Source organism: Oncorhynchus tshawytscha, linkage group LG05 (genome assembly GCF_018296145.1).
Source record: "Oncorhynchus tshawytscha isolate Ot180627B linkage group LG05, Otsh_v2.0, whole genome shotgun sequence".
Classification (NCBI taxonomy): Eukaryota; Metazoa; Chordata; class Actinopteri; order Salmoniformes; family Salmonidae; genus Oncorhynchus; species Oncorhynchus tshawytscha.
In genome coordinates this window covers 56,509,490-56,524,881 of record NC_056433.1, presented here as the reverse complement: position 1 = coordinate 56,524,881, position 15,392 = coordinate 56,509,490, and the positions used below count along the sequence as shown (strand labels likewise).

General features: G+C 40.8%; 1 long non-coding RNA gene across 1 annotated transcript; it reads right to left on the bottom strand.

Annotated features, from left to right (window-relative positions):
- Window positions 1–8,252: 8,252 nt before the first annotated feature.
- LOC121846531 lies at window positions 8,253–14,709 on the bottom strand. Its single transcript, XR_006083449.1, has 2 exons — window positions 14,550–14,709; window positions 8,253–8,449 (listed from the first exon to the last, which is right to left on the bottom strand). It is a non-coding gene; the product is annotated as an uncharacterized LOC121846531 (long non-coding RNA).
- Window positions 14,710–15,392: the final 683 nt, after the last annotated feature.

The following is a 15,392-nucleotide window of genomic DNA, read 5'->3' as shown; positions in this document are numbered from 1 at the left end:
AGACCACATTCAATTTCAGCTCATTTTGCATGGGTGGAGTTTGTCTGCCAATAACAAAGAGAGTTTCTAGCCTCTTCGCCAATAACAGATTGTTTCAGGTTATATATCCCTCCTATTAGGCTCCTCCAATTAGGTCCCTCACTCCCAGACAGTCGCAGCAAAATTCTTGCTTGAGAAATAGTTTTTTTGCTAAGAAGCTATTTGTTTCTTTTTTACAATTTTAATTGAAAACAATCACAGTAAGGTTATTAATTGTTACCCAGAAGTGATTTGATATTGAGATAAAAACAGCTGCATTGGACCTTTAATGTCTTTGTTGTTATGGAGCATATGTAGGCCTAGTCACCTGCTGTGGCTCCCAGAAGCTCTTCAATAGTAACCCATTTACCTCATAAACCTTCATCCTCTCCTTTTATTTGGTCTGAAATTAAATACAGGTCCAACTTGCATAACAATGGTTTTTGTGGACTATATCAAAGCTAAATACACACCTTGTCGAGTGAACAGTTATGTCACATTCAAATCAATCTCCTGGTAGGAACGATTGGATAGCCAGTGATAGGGTTACCATTTCATGGCTAAATGCTCCCACATATCATTTAAGTAGTAAGCAGGTGGCAATAGCCTACTTTTCAAACAAGCAGTTAAGGCATACATTTGTTGGTTCAATTTGTTAGTTAAATGTCACAACACTACAAAAATTGTCTGCTGTTTTACACATTCAATTTATTAATTGTTGACAAAATACTTCTGGTATTTTCCACCTGTGACATGTGTCACTTAGTTGTAATATAAGCATTTGGAAAGTTGGTCATGTGACATTGTTATTATTATGATTCCTTCCACCTGTAACAGTATCAACTCCAAAATTCTATCATGAACATTATCAATAACCAAGTTTCAATCCACAGTTTCTATGCAAGTAAAGATATACTGTATAGAAAAAACCCACAGATTAAAACAAGTTACGATAAACTCCACAGGGTGATGAAAGTGCACGGTGATGAGGTTGATGCTCTTTTACGATACACAGAGGGTCTTAATTTGTATGCAAGTGACATGACGATGGGTGCTTAGCTGCCAATTACCACATGAGGATGATCTTGCTCTTATCAAAGTCATCATAAAACCTAACCTGTCAACTTTATCAGCGAACAGTTTGCCATGTACAGTGGGGCAAAAAAGTATTTAGTCAGCCACCAATTGTGCAAGTTCTCCCACTTAAAAAGATGAGAGAGGCCTGTAATTTTCATCATTAGGTACACTTCAACTATAACAGACAAAATGAGAAAAAAAATCCAGAAAATCACATTGTAGGATTTTTAATGAATTTATTTGCAAATTATAGTGGAAAATAAGTATTTGGTCAATAACAAAAGTTTATCTCAATACTTTGTTATATACCCTTTGTTGGCAATGACAGAGGTCAAACGTTTTCTGTAAGTCTTCACAAGGTTTTCACACACTGTTGCTGGTATTTTGGCCCATTCCTCCATGCAGATCTCCTCTAGAGCAGTGATGTTTTGGGGCTGTTGCTGGGCAACACAGACTTTCAACTCCCTCCAAAGATTTTCTATGAGGTTGAGATCTGGAGACTGGCTAGGCCACTCCAGGACCTTGAAATGCCTTTGTTGCCTGGGCGGTGTGTTTGGGATCATTGTCATGCTAAAAGACCCAGCCACAGTTATCAGTGGTCTTGTATGTCTTCCATTTCCTAATAATTGCTCCCACAGTTGATTTCTTCAAACCAAGCTGCTTACCTATTGCAGATTCAGTCTTCCCAGCCTGGTGCAGGTCTACAATTTTGTTTCTGGTGTCCTTTGACAGCTCTTTGGTCTTGGTCATTGTGGAGTCTGAATGTTTGAGGTTGTGGACAGGTGTCTTTTATACTGATAACAAGTTCAAACAGGTGCCATTAATACAGGTAACGAGTGGAGGACAGAGGAGCCTCTTAAAGAAGATGTTACAGGTCTGTGAGAGCCAGAAATCTTGCTTGTTTGTAGGTGACCAAATACTTATTTTCCACCATAATTTGCAAATAAATTCATTAAAATCCTACAATATGATTTTCTGGATTTTTTTCTTCTCATTTTGTCTGTCATAGTTGAAGTGTACCTATGATGAAAATTACAGGCCTCTCTCATCTTTTTAAGTGGGAGAACTTGCACAATTGGTGGCTGACTAAATACTTTTTTGCCCCACTGTATCTCAACAGTTTGTGTGACGAAACCATCGATAGAGTGGAAAAGGCAATCGAAACACGTTGAACTTAAATATATTTTTATTTGGTACAGGAGAACTTGAGCAAAAATGTTTTTATTTGCACTACGACATCACGTACAGGCATTTATCTGCAACAAGTCAGTTTTGATGGACACAAAACTTTGGTGGAAAAATGCACATATGCTTTAAATGCAGATTTTATAATATTCACATGAAAATCTGTTGCAAATTGGATGAAACCAAGCTACTGTAATCAATAAGTACATTTACTTATAGGTCTGTATGAAGATGGTCTTTGATTTTGTGAAAATTAGATTTTTCCTAATGTAGTCAACCCATTAATCTACGTAGGCCTGTCTTATGTTATGACTCAAAGGTAATGTATCATATGAATAATATGTTAAAAATAACATCTATAAAATGTTTGAAATAGACACACACCAACAAAAAGGGCCTAATAATGTAAAGCTCTGAGCTCCTGTCTGACAGGGTGGGTATTGTGGGCCTACCTGCCCTTCACAGGGTCACCAAGGAGAAGGACAAACAAGAGGATTATACTGTATCAAAGAGATCATAGGGGAAGAACTTACTATCTTACTACTTTCTCAAAAATAGGATTTTGGCTTTTTCTGTGAGATGAAAACCTTCCTCCAAGTTGTGATGTAGCTAAATATGGATGTGTCTGTGTGGAGCATTCCTGGGAGGCTATGTGGCCCAGACTGAAGGAGGATGAGTAAGAGCTTGTGGCAGGGGTGGATGGGATGAGGTTTGGGTCGGGTGTCTGGGAAGTCTTTTTGGGTGTGTGCATGTGTAAAGAGGGGGAGGGGTTGTCGACTGAATATCTATGAAAGTAGCCTAACCTACCGTTCAAATGTCAGAACACAAGCTTCTGAATTTGGGAGTTTTATTCACCCCCCCACTTCTCCCTTGCTCCCTCTATTCTCCACTGAAAAGAAGGTAACAACTAAGTGTTGTTCTATCATAACATGCAATATTTCCTACCTACAATTTATGAGTATTAATGTCTTTTTACCGAATATCTACAGCATCTCATCACAAATGAAATGATTCTACTGCATGCATCATACAAGAAAGTAGACAAAAAGTTATCTTGCCATTGCTATATACTATATATACAATGCATTCAGAAAGTATTCAGACCCCTTGACCTTTTTGCACATTTTGTTACGTTACAGCCTTATTCTAAAATTGATTACATATCTAAAAAAATCTGCAATCTACACACAATAGCCCATAATGACAAAGTGAAAACAGATGTATTAAAAATAAAAACAGAAATACCGTAGAGAACTATTCAGACCCTTTTCTATGAGACTCGAAATTGAGCTCTGAAATTGAGCTCTTGTTTCCATTGATCATTCTTGAGATGTTTCTACAACTTTATTGGAGTCCACATGTGGTAAATTCAATTGATTGGACATGATTTGGAAAGGCACACACCTGTCTATGTAAGGTCCCTCAGTTGACAGTGCAAGTCAGAGTAAAACCAAGCCATTAGGTCGAAGCAATTCTCTGTAGAGCACCGAGACAGGATTGTGTCGACGCATAGCTCTAGAGAAGGGTACCCAAAATGTTTTGCAGCATTGAAGGTCCCCAAGAACACAGTGGCCTCCATCATTCTTAAATGAAAGACATTTGTAATCACCAAGACTCTTCCTAGTGCTGGCAATTGGGGGAGAAGCTGAGCAATTGGGGGAGAAGGGCCTTGGTCAGGGAGGTGACCAGGAACCCGATGGTCACACTGACAGAGCTCTAGAGTTCATCTGTGGAGATGGGAGAACCTTCCAAAAGGACAACCATCTCTGCAGCACTCCACCAATCAGGCCTTTATGGTAGAGTGGCCAGACGGAAGCCTCTCCTCAGTAAAAGGCACATGACAGCCCGTTTGGCACCTAAAGGACTCTCCGACCATGAGGAACAAGATTCTCTGGTCTGATGAAACCAAGATTGAACTCTTTGGCATGAATGTGAAGCGTCACATCTGGAGCAAACCTGGCACCATCTCTACGGTGAAGCATGGTGGTGGCAGCATCATGCTGTGGGGATGTTTTTCAGCGACAGGGACTAGGAGACTAGTCAGGATCGTGGCAAAGATGAACGGAGCAAAATACAGAGAGATCCTTGACCATAACCTGCTCCAGACCACTCAGAACCTCAAAAAGGTTCACCTTCCAATAGGACAACAACCCTAAGCACACAGCCAAGAAAACGCAGCAGTTGCTAAGGGACAAATCTCTGGATGTCCTTGAGTGTTCCAGCCAGAGCCCAGACTTGAACCCGATCAAACATCTCTGGAGAGACCTGAAAATAGCTGTGCAGCGACGCTCCCCATCCAACCTGACAGAGCTTGAGAGGATCTGCAGAGAGGAATGGGAGAAACACTCCAAATACAGGTGTGCTAAGCTTGTAGTGTCATACCCAAGAAGACTCCAGGCTGTAATCACTGCCAAAGGTGCTTCAACAAAGTACTGAGGAAAGGGTCTGAATACTAATGTAAATTGATAGTTTTTTTTATTTTATAAATTAGTTAAAAATTCTAAAAACATGTTTTTGCTTTGTCATTATGGGGTAGTGTGTAGGTTGATGAGGGGAAAAAAACTATTGAATTAATTTTAGAATAACAATGTAAAGTAACAAAATGTCATTGGGTCTGAATACTTTCCGAAGGCACTGTGTATCTATCTATAATTCATTAAACCCAAGGCCCAATTGATTAAATGATTGCCAATCTAGCCTATTGTCACCCTAGACATCATCAGCAGCATTAGTTGTTCACCTCAAAGCATCCCTTGGCCCTGGCATTGCCTGGTGATGACAGACAGACAGTCCATCGGCAGACAAACAGCAGAGGGAGGAGCAGTGATAAGACACAGCCTTTATACACACAGACAATATAGGGAGAGCTACACACACTTCCACAAGAAATCACAATGTCCCATCCCAGCCTACATATTCATGCTTGCGCAGATCCACACATGCTCACCCCACATGAGCAGGGGGAGGCATGTATGTGCATGCAAAAACACACACTGAGGGCCAAGCTCCAGTCCCAGTGTTCAACCTTTGTCTTTGTGAAACTTCATTAAAGCAGAAAGGTCAGCAGCAAACACATTTCACAGGCAGGCAGGCTAGGTGATTACGCCTTGTACACCCCACCTCCCTAGTTCACAAGTATTATCTGGAGACCTATTAAAAAAACGTAAAAAATATATATTTTATGCTAAATATTCCCCATTTTTATATAATTTATCTGTCCCCTCACAGGTTTATGGTAATTTTAACCCCTCATTAATTAACAGCCAGCCAGCAGAATACTCTCGTTCGCTCTCTCATTCACCTGTGGTTAAAACCATTCCGCTTGTGGTCAGTGTGCCCCTTCCCCCATCACATGTCTATCTTCCCTACATCCCTTGCCCCTTCCTTCCATTGTCCTGTAGAGCCCAAGCCCAGCTCAGACAGGTGAGATCAGCCCCCATTAGGTTCCACAAAACTTAGGCACACAAATGGCCATTCACCTGGTAGACTCCCAGCTAGCTTACAACACCCCCCCCACCCCCTCCCTCCTTAGTGCAGTGTCAGGGGTTCCGTTCCACTGGAGCATGTCATCCCAGTCTGAGACATCCATTTGGTCATATGGAATGGGGAGACTTCACTTCCTGAAGTGCAAGGTTCCAAAGTAGTGAAGCATTGAATCATAAGACTGAGTAACTCCAGCATTTCAGGAAATGTAGACTGCACTCAAAGCTCATCTCTTTACTATCACTTCATTCAAACAAAAATGTGCATGACAATGTATTAAATGAATGAGTTCTAGGGTTAATTTAAATGTAGATTTATTAGAACCAGATGCAGACACTCCTTTTCTCAAATGTTGGTCAGTAGCACCATCAAACATTGAGATGGGGAATTTAAAAAAGGTAAGCATGATATGGCTGAGTCAGTAACACTGTACTGCTACAGGTCAGGATTTGAAAACTAGGCCCAATAGTAAAGATGTCAGCAGACAGGCTGTCGGAACATAGCAAAACACACACCCATACTACCCTCTACTGGACTGTTTTAGCCAGTGCAGCGTGGTCCTTCAGATGAGCGCTCCAGTGGCCACATCATTCAAAACCATTAACTTTGATTACAGAGTTGCCACTAGAGCAGAGATTCTGTATTAGCAGAATAAAAGCATATTGTTGCCATGGACCTCTTTATAGATAACAGTTAGTTCTTGTTTTACGCACACCTCTATGAAGAGGGAACGAAACACCCTGCAACAACTCAACTCTCCATGAAGTGAAAGAGGTATGGGACTGTAGGTGCGAGTAAGGATGACAAAGGAAGAGAGAGTGGTACCGTTCACAAGGAATTTATTCCTTCACACGGTAATATGGGGAAAAGGGGATGGACGGAACCAAAGCAAAGAAAGTAAATATCAAAGCCCCCTCTCCCACCTTACCTGCCTACCCACTACTTACCTAATTTAGCACCACCTGGTGCCCTAACCAAAATACAGGGGGTGGTCTGCCCAGGTCTTACCTAGTGTGCATAGACAGTGAATATACTATGGCTATATGTATGCCCGCGGGCCTCTTGCCTAAGCACTCCCTAGGTGCCTTCCCCTTCCCCACTGGGAACAACTGAAACAGAATAACACAAACTAGTTCAATAATCAAAACACTGCGTCCTATTGACACACAACAGACATAACCAATCAGCTCCCTCACTCAACCAATACAGGACACACTAATCATCTCCCTCTGAGAACAACCAACACAGTATATCACCCTCAGCCATCAGCCTCCTCGCTCAGCAATGATCTTTCTGCAATCTATATCTCTGCAATGACCTCCCAGCAATGATCTCTCTGCTGAACAGAACACTGGCTTTTATATAGCTTCAGAAGGAGTCTAATCAGATACAGCTGTAACTTGACGAGGGGGCGGGGTCAGCTCCAATCATCAATGGGGCTGACCAATCAGCTGCTTGGGGAGAATTCAGGAAGAGAATTCAGCCATCTCCTGAAACACACTCAAATACAAACTACAACACAGAAACTGGGGAACGAAACAGGTCCACCACAAAAAAATGCAAATACACAGTTTGCAATAACAAAAAAAGATATCGCATCCCCAGTTAGTAAACCCGTGATAGAGCGTAGGCAACCACATTCGCCGAGCCCTTCACATAAGCTATCTGTACATTATAGCCTTGGATAATCAGAGCCCACCGCATAAGGTGCCTGACCTCACTAACGCTCTTGCGGCTAAATAGAAGCAAGTCCCCACAGCAATGTTCCAACATCTAGTGGAAAGCCTTCCCAGAAGAGTGGAGGATGTAATATTAGCAAGGGGGGACCAACTCCCACGATTTTGGAATGAGATGTTCGACGAGCAGGTGTTCACATACTTTTGATCATGAAGTGTGTATGTGATTGTATAGAAATGTAACCCATGTTTGAAGTGTTTTAGTTATCTGTTTGGGCTTCATGCGGTCAATTTGCAGTCTATAAATTATTTCTAATTATGTTGCGGCCCCCTTACCATCCCCTCAAGAAAAAATCTGCCCGCAGCTGCACCTAGTTGATGTTCCCTGAGATAGGGCGCTGGGCCACCACAAGCCTGAACAGCTTCAATGCAACTTGGCATAGATTCTACAAGTGTCTGTAAATCTATTGGATGGATGCGACAGCATTCTAGTTTTTTTGTTGATGGTGGTGGAAAACGCTGTTTCAATCGTAGCTCCAGCATCTCCCATAACTGTTCAATTGGGCTGAGATCTGGTGACTAAAATGGCCATAATTTACATAATTGTCATGCTCAACAATCCATTCAGTGACCACTTGTGCCTTGTGGATGGGCATATTCTCATCCTGTGGGGGCATAGACATGGTATGCAAAATTATGGCCAGCATAATGGCTTGCTCAGCATTTGTATACATGAACCTAACCATGATGGGATGTTAATTGATTAATTAACTCAGGAACCACACCTGTGTGAAAACACGTGCTTTCAATATACTCTTTTATCCCTCATTTACTTTATTTTGGCAGTTTCCTGTACGTGACGCACACAAACTGGTACATCCATAACACAGAACATCTCAGTACAACAAGAATACATGTCTGGTGGTTTGGGATAGATGGGGCCTTATTGCTTCTGTAGACGGTCTCTGTTGTCATCTGAGCATCTACTGCTTTTCCCTCTCTCCAGACACCTGTCAATACACACACATACAAAATGTAACTGACCACCTTCTCTTGGATCAGGTAATTTCCTCACATGGACAGTTTCATTTGGAAGAAAAGTATCCAAGAGCACACTGCTCTTTCCCTGCTATTCAAGGCGCTGTAGTTAGTTGCCTCCCATCTGATTACTGCAGTCAAAGAAGAGAACATATCGGACGTCAGCAGTCCCATACATGACATGGGTCCAGCCCTGGAGGTTGTCTTGGTTACGCGGAAAGCCATCAATTAGGCTGCTGAATTATAGCTGGTTCAACTACATCGTCTCCTCCATCGCCTGGGAGAGGACGGGGGCAGAGGAATTGGAAGGGTACAAACAGGATCTGATGACTGTATGTAGTGTTTTACTCAATTCCTTTCAAAATAATGCTTTGTCAAGCCTTTCTACTCAGGCCCACTATGGATCTAGGATCTTAATTTGAGCCAGTTTGCTACAGCAGGAAAATACTCTTGCAGAAACTGGAAATGTGAATTATTATGTGGATTATAATTCATGGACATTTTGTAGGGGTTGATATATTTTTCGTAAGGGAAAAGCATGTCTGAAATTTCAAAGTGTAAATAACACATTTCAGTAGCCTTTTTAAACCTCAAAAACACTACAAGTTTTAAATGTTCTGCAATGTTGGAAAGTTATCCTGCAACAGGGTGATAGAATTAAGATCCCACATTTGTAGCAATTTAAAAAATAATTTTAAAAAAGAATGTAGGGTTGCATTTTACATCATCATGATGATGTGGCCGTTGACACTTTGCTTCTTGACAGTCCAATATCTTAAAAGCATGACTGGTGAAATGCAAAACATTTTGGGACTGTATCAACAGTGGACTAATTGGAAATAATACCAAAATGAAGTTCCTCTTTAAGTGCAAACAAATGAATAGCAAACATCACATGACGAGGTACACTGTTAAAATAAAGTGCTTTTGTAACACCAAAACTAATGGCAACTGAGCTGTCACCAATTCAAAGGAGACAAAAGCTTCATTTCTGGAGTATTGAAACACATCATCCTGAGATGTTTTGAAACATGGCACATGGTGTTGCACCACCACTTAATCAGCTGTTGTGCAACACATTGCCAGGGACTGGGAGCACTACCGGAAAAGATCGAAACACTATTTTAGTGTTTCAAGTTCTGTTTAGTGCCGAATTAGATACCTTCTCTTTTGGTGTTGTTTCCTCTCTCTACAGCTTCAAAATAGTATTATGGTGTTTTATACCCTGTGTAGTGCAGAATTAGATACCTTCTCTTTTGGTGTTGTTTCCTCTCTCTACAGCTTCAAAATAGTATTATGGTGTTTTATACCCTGTGTAGTGCAGAATTAGATACCTTCTCTTTTGGTGTTGTTTCCTCTCTCTACAGCTTCAAAATAGTATTATGGTGTTTAATACCCTGTCTAGTGCAGAATTAGATAACTTATTCTAGAGTATTTTCATTGATTTAGGTATCTGATCATTTGTCAGTTTAACCCATTTTGTCAGGCATTGTTGAGCGCAGTGCTCCTTCCACCAGCAGTAACTGTAGGTTTTACAGCAGGATACTGTATTTGCCTCTACCATTAAAAGTTGGACATTTGGAAATGGGTCGTCTCATCATTGAACTCCATTTTGCCTGACGGTTTTGATATCCATTCATCATGATACATTATACCTCATGGCACAACAATCTGCTTAATACTAATATAGATGTATAATTTACTATCTTCAAACATGCATACAACAAAGTGTGAAAAACTATTTTAAAAATGTATTACCCATTACCCTTAATAACAGAGCCACGTGGTAAGATAAGAAGTGCAAGGAAGTTAAGCCATTTTGCAACAACTTTGGAAGTATGTTTGGGGTATTTGTCCATTTGGAAGATCCATTTGCGACCAAGCTTTAACTTCCTGACTGATGTCTTGAGATGTTGCTTCAATATATCCACGTAATTTTCCTGACTCATGATGCCATCTATTTTGTGAAGTGCACCAGTCCCTCCTGCAGCAAGGCACCCCCACAACATCATGCTGCCACCCCCGTGCTTCACGGTTGGGATGGTGTTCTTTGGCTTGCAAGCATCCCCCTTTTACCTCCAAACATAACGATGGTCATTATGGCCAAACAGTTCTATTTTTGTTTCATCAGACCAGAGGACATTTCTCCAAAAAATACGATCTTTGTCCCCATGTGCAGTTGCAAACCGTAGCCTGACTTTTTTTATGGCGGTTTTGGAGCAGTGGCTTCTTCCTTGCTGAGTGGCCTTTCAGGTTATGTCGATATAGGACTCGTTTTACTGTGGATATAGATACTTTTGTACCTGTTTCCTCCAGCATCTTCACAAGGTCCTTTGCTCTGGGATTGATTTGCACTTTTCACACCAATGTACGTTCATCTCTAAGAAACAGAATGCGTCTCCTTCCTGAGCGGTATGACAGCTGTGTGGTCCCATGGTGTTTATACTTGCGTACTATTGTTTGTACAGATGAACGTGGTATCTTCAGGCGTTTGGAAATTGCTCCCAAGGATGAACCAGACTTGTGGAGGTCTACATTTTTTTTCTGAGGACTTGGCTGATTTCTTTTGATTTTCCCATGACGTCAAGCAAGGAAGTACTGAGTTTGAAGGTAGGCCTTGAAATTCATCCACAGGTACACCTCCAATTGACTCAAATTATGTCAATTAGCCTATCAGAAGCTTCTAAAGCTATTACATCATTTTATGGAATTTTCCAAGCTGTGTAAAGGCACAGTCAATTTAGTGTATGTAAACTTCTGACCCACTGAAATTGTGATACAGTGAAATAATCTGTGTAAATAATTGTTGGAAAAATGACTTGTGTCATGCACAAAGTAGATGTCCTAACCGACTTGTCAAAACTATAGTTTATTAACAAGAAATTAGTGAAGTGGTTGAAAAACGAGTTTTAATGACTCCAACCTAAGTGTATGTAAACATCCGACTTCAACTGTATATGGTCAGCTGCAGCAAAGAAAGAGATATAAAAAAAGCCCCAAATGGCTCAAAACAGGGCTGCCAGATTTGCTCTTCATTGCTCTAACCAGATGGCTATTATCCAAATGCATCAGAATCTCTCATGGCTTCACGTTGAAAACAAATTACTATCAGTCTTCTGATTTTCTTTAGAAATGTTACATATATTTTTTAAACACAGTATTTTTCATGGCCAGTTAGTACATACTAGCAACACGCATAACCACCAAACCAGAAAGGCAAATTCAGGGCAGCTAAGACAACCCAAGGACAAATCACCTTAAATCTACAGTTTGATATAGAGCCATAGCTGAATGGAACTCTTTACCAATCCATATTTCTCAGACAGAAAGTAAATCCACCTTCAAGAAAAAAAAACATTTAATGCAATAGACCATATGATTGGACAGGAAATAGAAAGCATCAACTGAATGTTAAATGTGTTTCCTGTCAGGTATTTTAATTGTAATGTCTTGTTAATTGGTGTTGAACCCCAGGAAGATTAGCTAGCGATACGGCGTTAGCTAATGGGGGTCCTAACCCTAACCCTTTTAGCTATCTTTTAGCTATCCCTAACCCTAACTCCTAGCCTACCTAACATTAGCCAGCTAGCCATCTAGCTAGAATTTGTTACATATAAGTTATGCAAATTCAAAACATATAATACTTATTGTAATTTGTTACATGTCATAGGAAATGGGTGATGTACATACCATTCCATCACTGGCGATTTTAGCATGTAAATCTTGGTTGGCACAACACTAAACAATACATTAATTGCACTATAACGGCGACAAGCGGTGCCCACAAACTGTTAAGGCCTACATAAAGCTGTCCCAACAGCAGTGACAACACCTTACCACTGCTACGCCTGGCTTTCAGCTGAGCCTTGTCTGGCAGTGAAATAATTCATTCAGCCTCGTTCACTGCCTTTAAAAAAAAGATAGGTGATATGGCTGACTTGCTTAAACAAATGTGGTTTCTACTGACAACTGAAATGTACAAACTATGGCATAAGGGAACAATGAGCGGATAAGAGGCGTTCTGTAATTTCGATTAAGACATTAACGAGTGACGAAGGACGTAGTCAATTTAACTACAGTGGGGCAAAAAAGTATTTAGTCAGCCACCAATTGTGCAAGTTCTCCCACTTAAAAAGATGAGAGAGGCCTGTAATTTTCATCATAGGTACACTTCAACTATGACAGACAAAATGAGGGAAAAAAATCCAGAAAATCACATTGTAGGATTTTTAATGAATTTATTTGCAAATTATGGTGGAAAATAAGTATTTGGTCAATAACAAAAGTTTATCTCAATACTTTGTTATATACACTTTGTTGGCAATGACAGAGGTCAAACGTTTTCTGTAAGTCTTCACAAGGTTTTCACACACTGTTGCTGGTATTTTGGCCCATTGCTCCATGCAGATCTCCTCTAGAGCAGTGATGTTTTGGGGCTGTTGCTGGGCAATAAGGACTTTCAACTCCCTCCAAAGATTTTCAATGGGGTTGAGATCTGGAGACTGGCTAGGCCACTCCAGGACCTTGAAATGCTTCTTACGAAGCCACTCCTTCGTTGCCCGGGCGGTGTGTTTGGGATCATTGTCATCCTGAAAGACCCAGCCACGTTTCATCTTCAATGCCCTTGCTGATGGAAGGAGGTTTTCACTCAAAATCTCACGATACATGGCCCCATTCATTCTTTCCTTTACACGGATCAGTCGTCCTGGTCCTTTGCAGAAAAACAGCCCCAAAAGCATGATGTTTCCACCCCCATGCTTCACAGTAGGTATGGTGTTCTTTGGATGCAACTCAGCATTCTTTGTCCTCCAAACACGACGAGTTGAGTTTTTACCAAAAAGTTATATTTTGGTTTCATCTGACCATATGACATTCTCCCAATCTTCTTCTGGATCATCCAAATGCTCTCTAGCAAACTTCAAATGGGCCTGGACATGTACTGGCTTAAGCAGGGGGACACGTCTGGCACTGCAGGATTTGAGTCCCTGGCAGCGTAGTGTGTTACTGATGGTAGGCTTTGTTACTTTGGTCCCAACTCTCTGCAGGTCATTCACTAGGTCCCCCCGTGTGGTTCTGGGATTTTTGCTCACCGTTCTTGTGATCATTTTGACCCCACGGGGTGAGATCTTGCGTGGAGCCCCAGATCGAGGGAGATTATCAGTGGTCTTGTATGTCTTCCATTTCCTAATAATTGCTCCCACAGTTGATTTCTTCAAACCAAGCTGCTTACCTATTGCAGATTCAGCCTTCCCAGCCTGGTGCAGGTCTACAATTTTGTTTCTGGTGTCCTTTGACAGCTCTTTGGTCTTGGCCATAGTGGAGTTTGGAGTGTGACTGTTTGAGGTTGTGGACAGATGTCTTTTATACTGATAACAACTTCAAACAGGTGCCCTTAATACAGGTAACTAGTGGAGGACAGAGGAGCCTCTTAAAGAAGAAGTTACAGGTCTGTGAGAGCCAGAAATCTTGCTTGTTTGTAGGTGACCAAATACTTATTTTCCACCATTATTTGCAAATAAATGTATTAAAAATCCTACAATGTGATTTTCTGGATTCTTTTCCTCATTTTGTCTGTCATAGTTGAAGTGTACCTAAGATGAAAATTACAGGCCTCTCTCATCTTTTTAAGTGGGAGAACTTGCACAATTGGTGGCTGACTAAATACTTTTTTTGCCCACTGTATGTGTTCAGCACTTTTGAAATGTACAGCGACAGAATGCTGCACATCAGCTGCTCTTACAGTATTTTCCCTGTACACCAAGTCAGAACCATAGGATAAATAAAGGGTGCATATAAACAGACAATGAAACCTCTTACAATATTAGATGATGACATTTCTCTAAAACAGGTTATAGGCTACATGTGCAGCAAACGGGCCTGAACAGTCAGAACAGTAACGTTAGGTGAAATTAAGAGGTAAAAATAGACCAAATTATTAGGGTGAGGCACATGGGCTACTAACAGCTTACTACACAACATACACTTAGTATTACTTTCTTAGCTACAGTATACATATCTCCCTGGCATATTACATCATTTATGCAGCAGCATACAAGACATTTTTGGACTCACCTTAGCTTGTGTTGTGCTCACTTAAACATGAAGGTGGCGCGGCGGTTTTGTATTCAAACTTTGTCATCAAAGCAAATTCTGGAATTCTCTGGCTTTATGGTGGGAACTCTGGAAAAACAACACACAGCCATTCCATTGAATAGCAGGCTACTGGTTGCTTTGCACTGCTTGCAGTTAGCCACTGATTCCTTCCAAACGACTTATTGTTGAATATGCGATTTCCAACTTTGTTGCACAATCTTTATGTCCAATGGCCGATGCGCACCGATACATTTTATCTATAATTTATCTTCATTATTTCTCTTCATATGACAAGGATTAAAACGATTTTCCAGTAAATTGTCAACTTGATTCATAATGATGACTGCTAGCTGAGACTTTGAAAGTAAGATGTTGACATGATCAGTCCAAGCAAAGCTACTGTACATATAACATGATTTGATGTCATTTTATCTGTGGCCAATGACCTTGAGCCTTCTTGGAAGGGTACTTGTAATTTAACTCTATGGCAGGACCCATAGGGCTGAAATTTTGGATGTCTACCCTTACTAAGGACATACACTTTGCGATGATGTAGTGTCCCCATGAGTGACAGAACACTGAGCCAATCACAGCGCAATCCTCCCATTTTGTTTTTGCTGGCTCCCCCACCACCACAGAAAGCACCGAGCTAGGCTGAAACACCTGCATTTTGGAGCTGCCTTACTCAAGAAAACAAAAAAGAGACCATGTGTGTCTGCGGCATTATTAACTCAATGATATATATATATATATATATTTTTACATTGTTTGCAAACTGATGTGACACGTATTAATGCCAAAATAACATGCAAAACAGGCAAG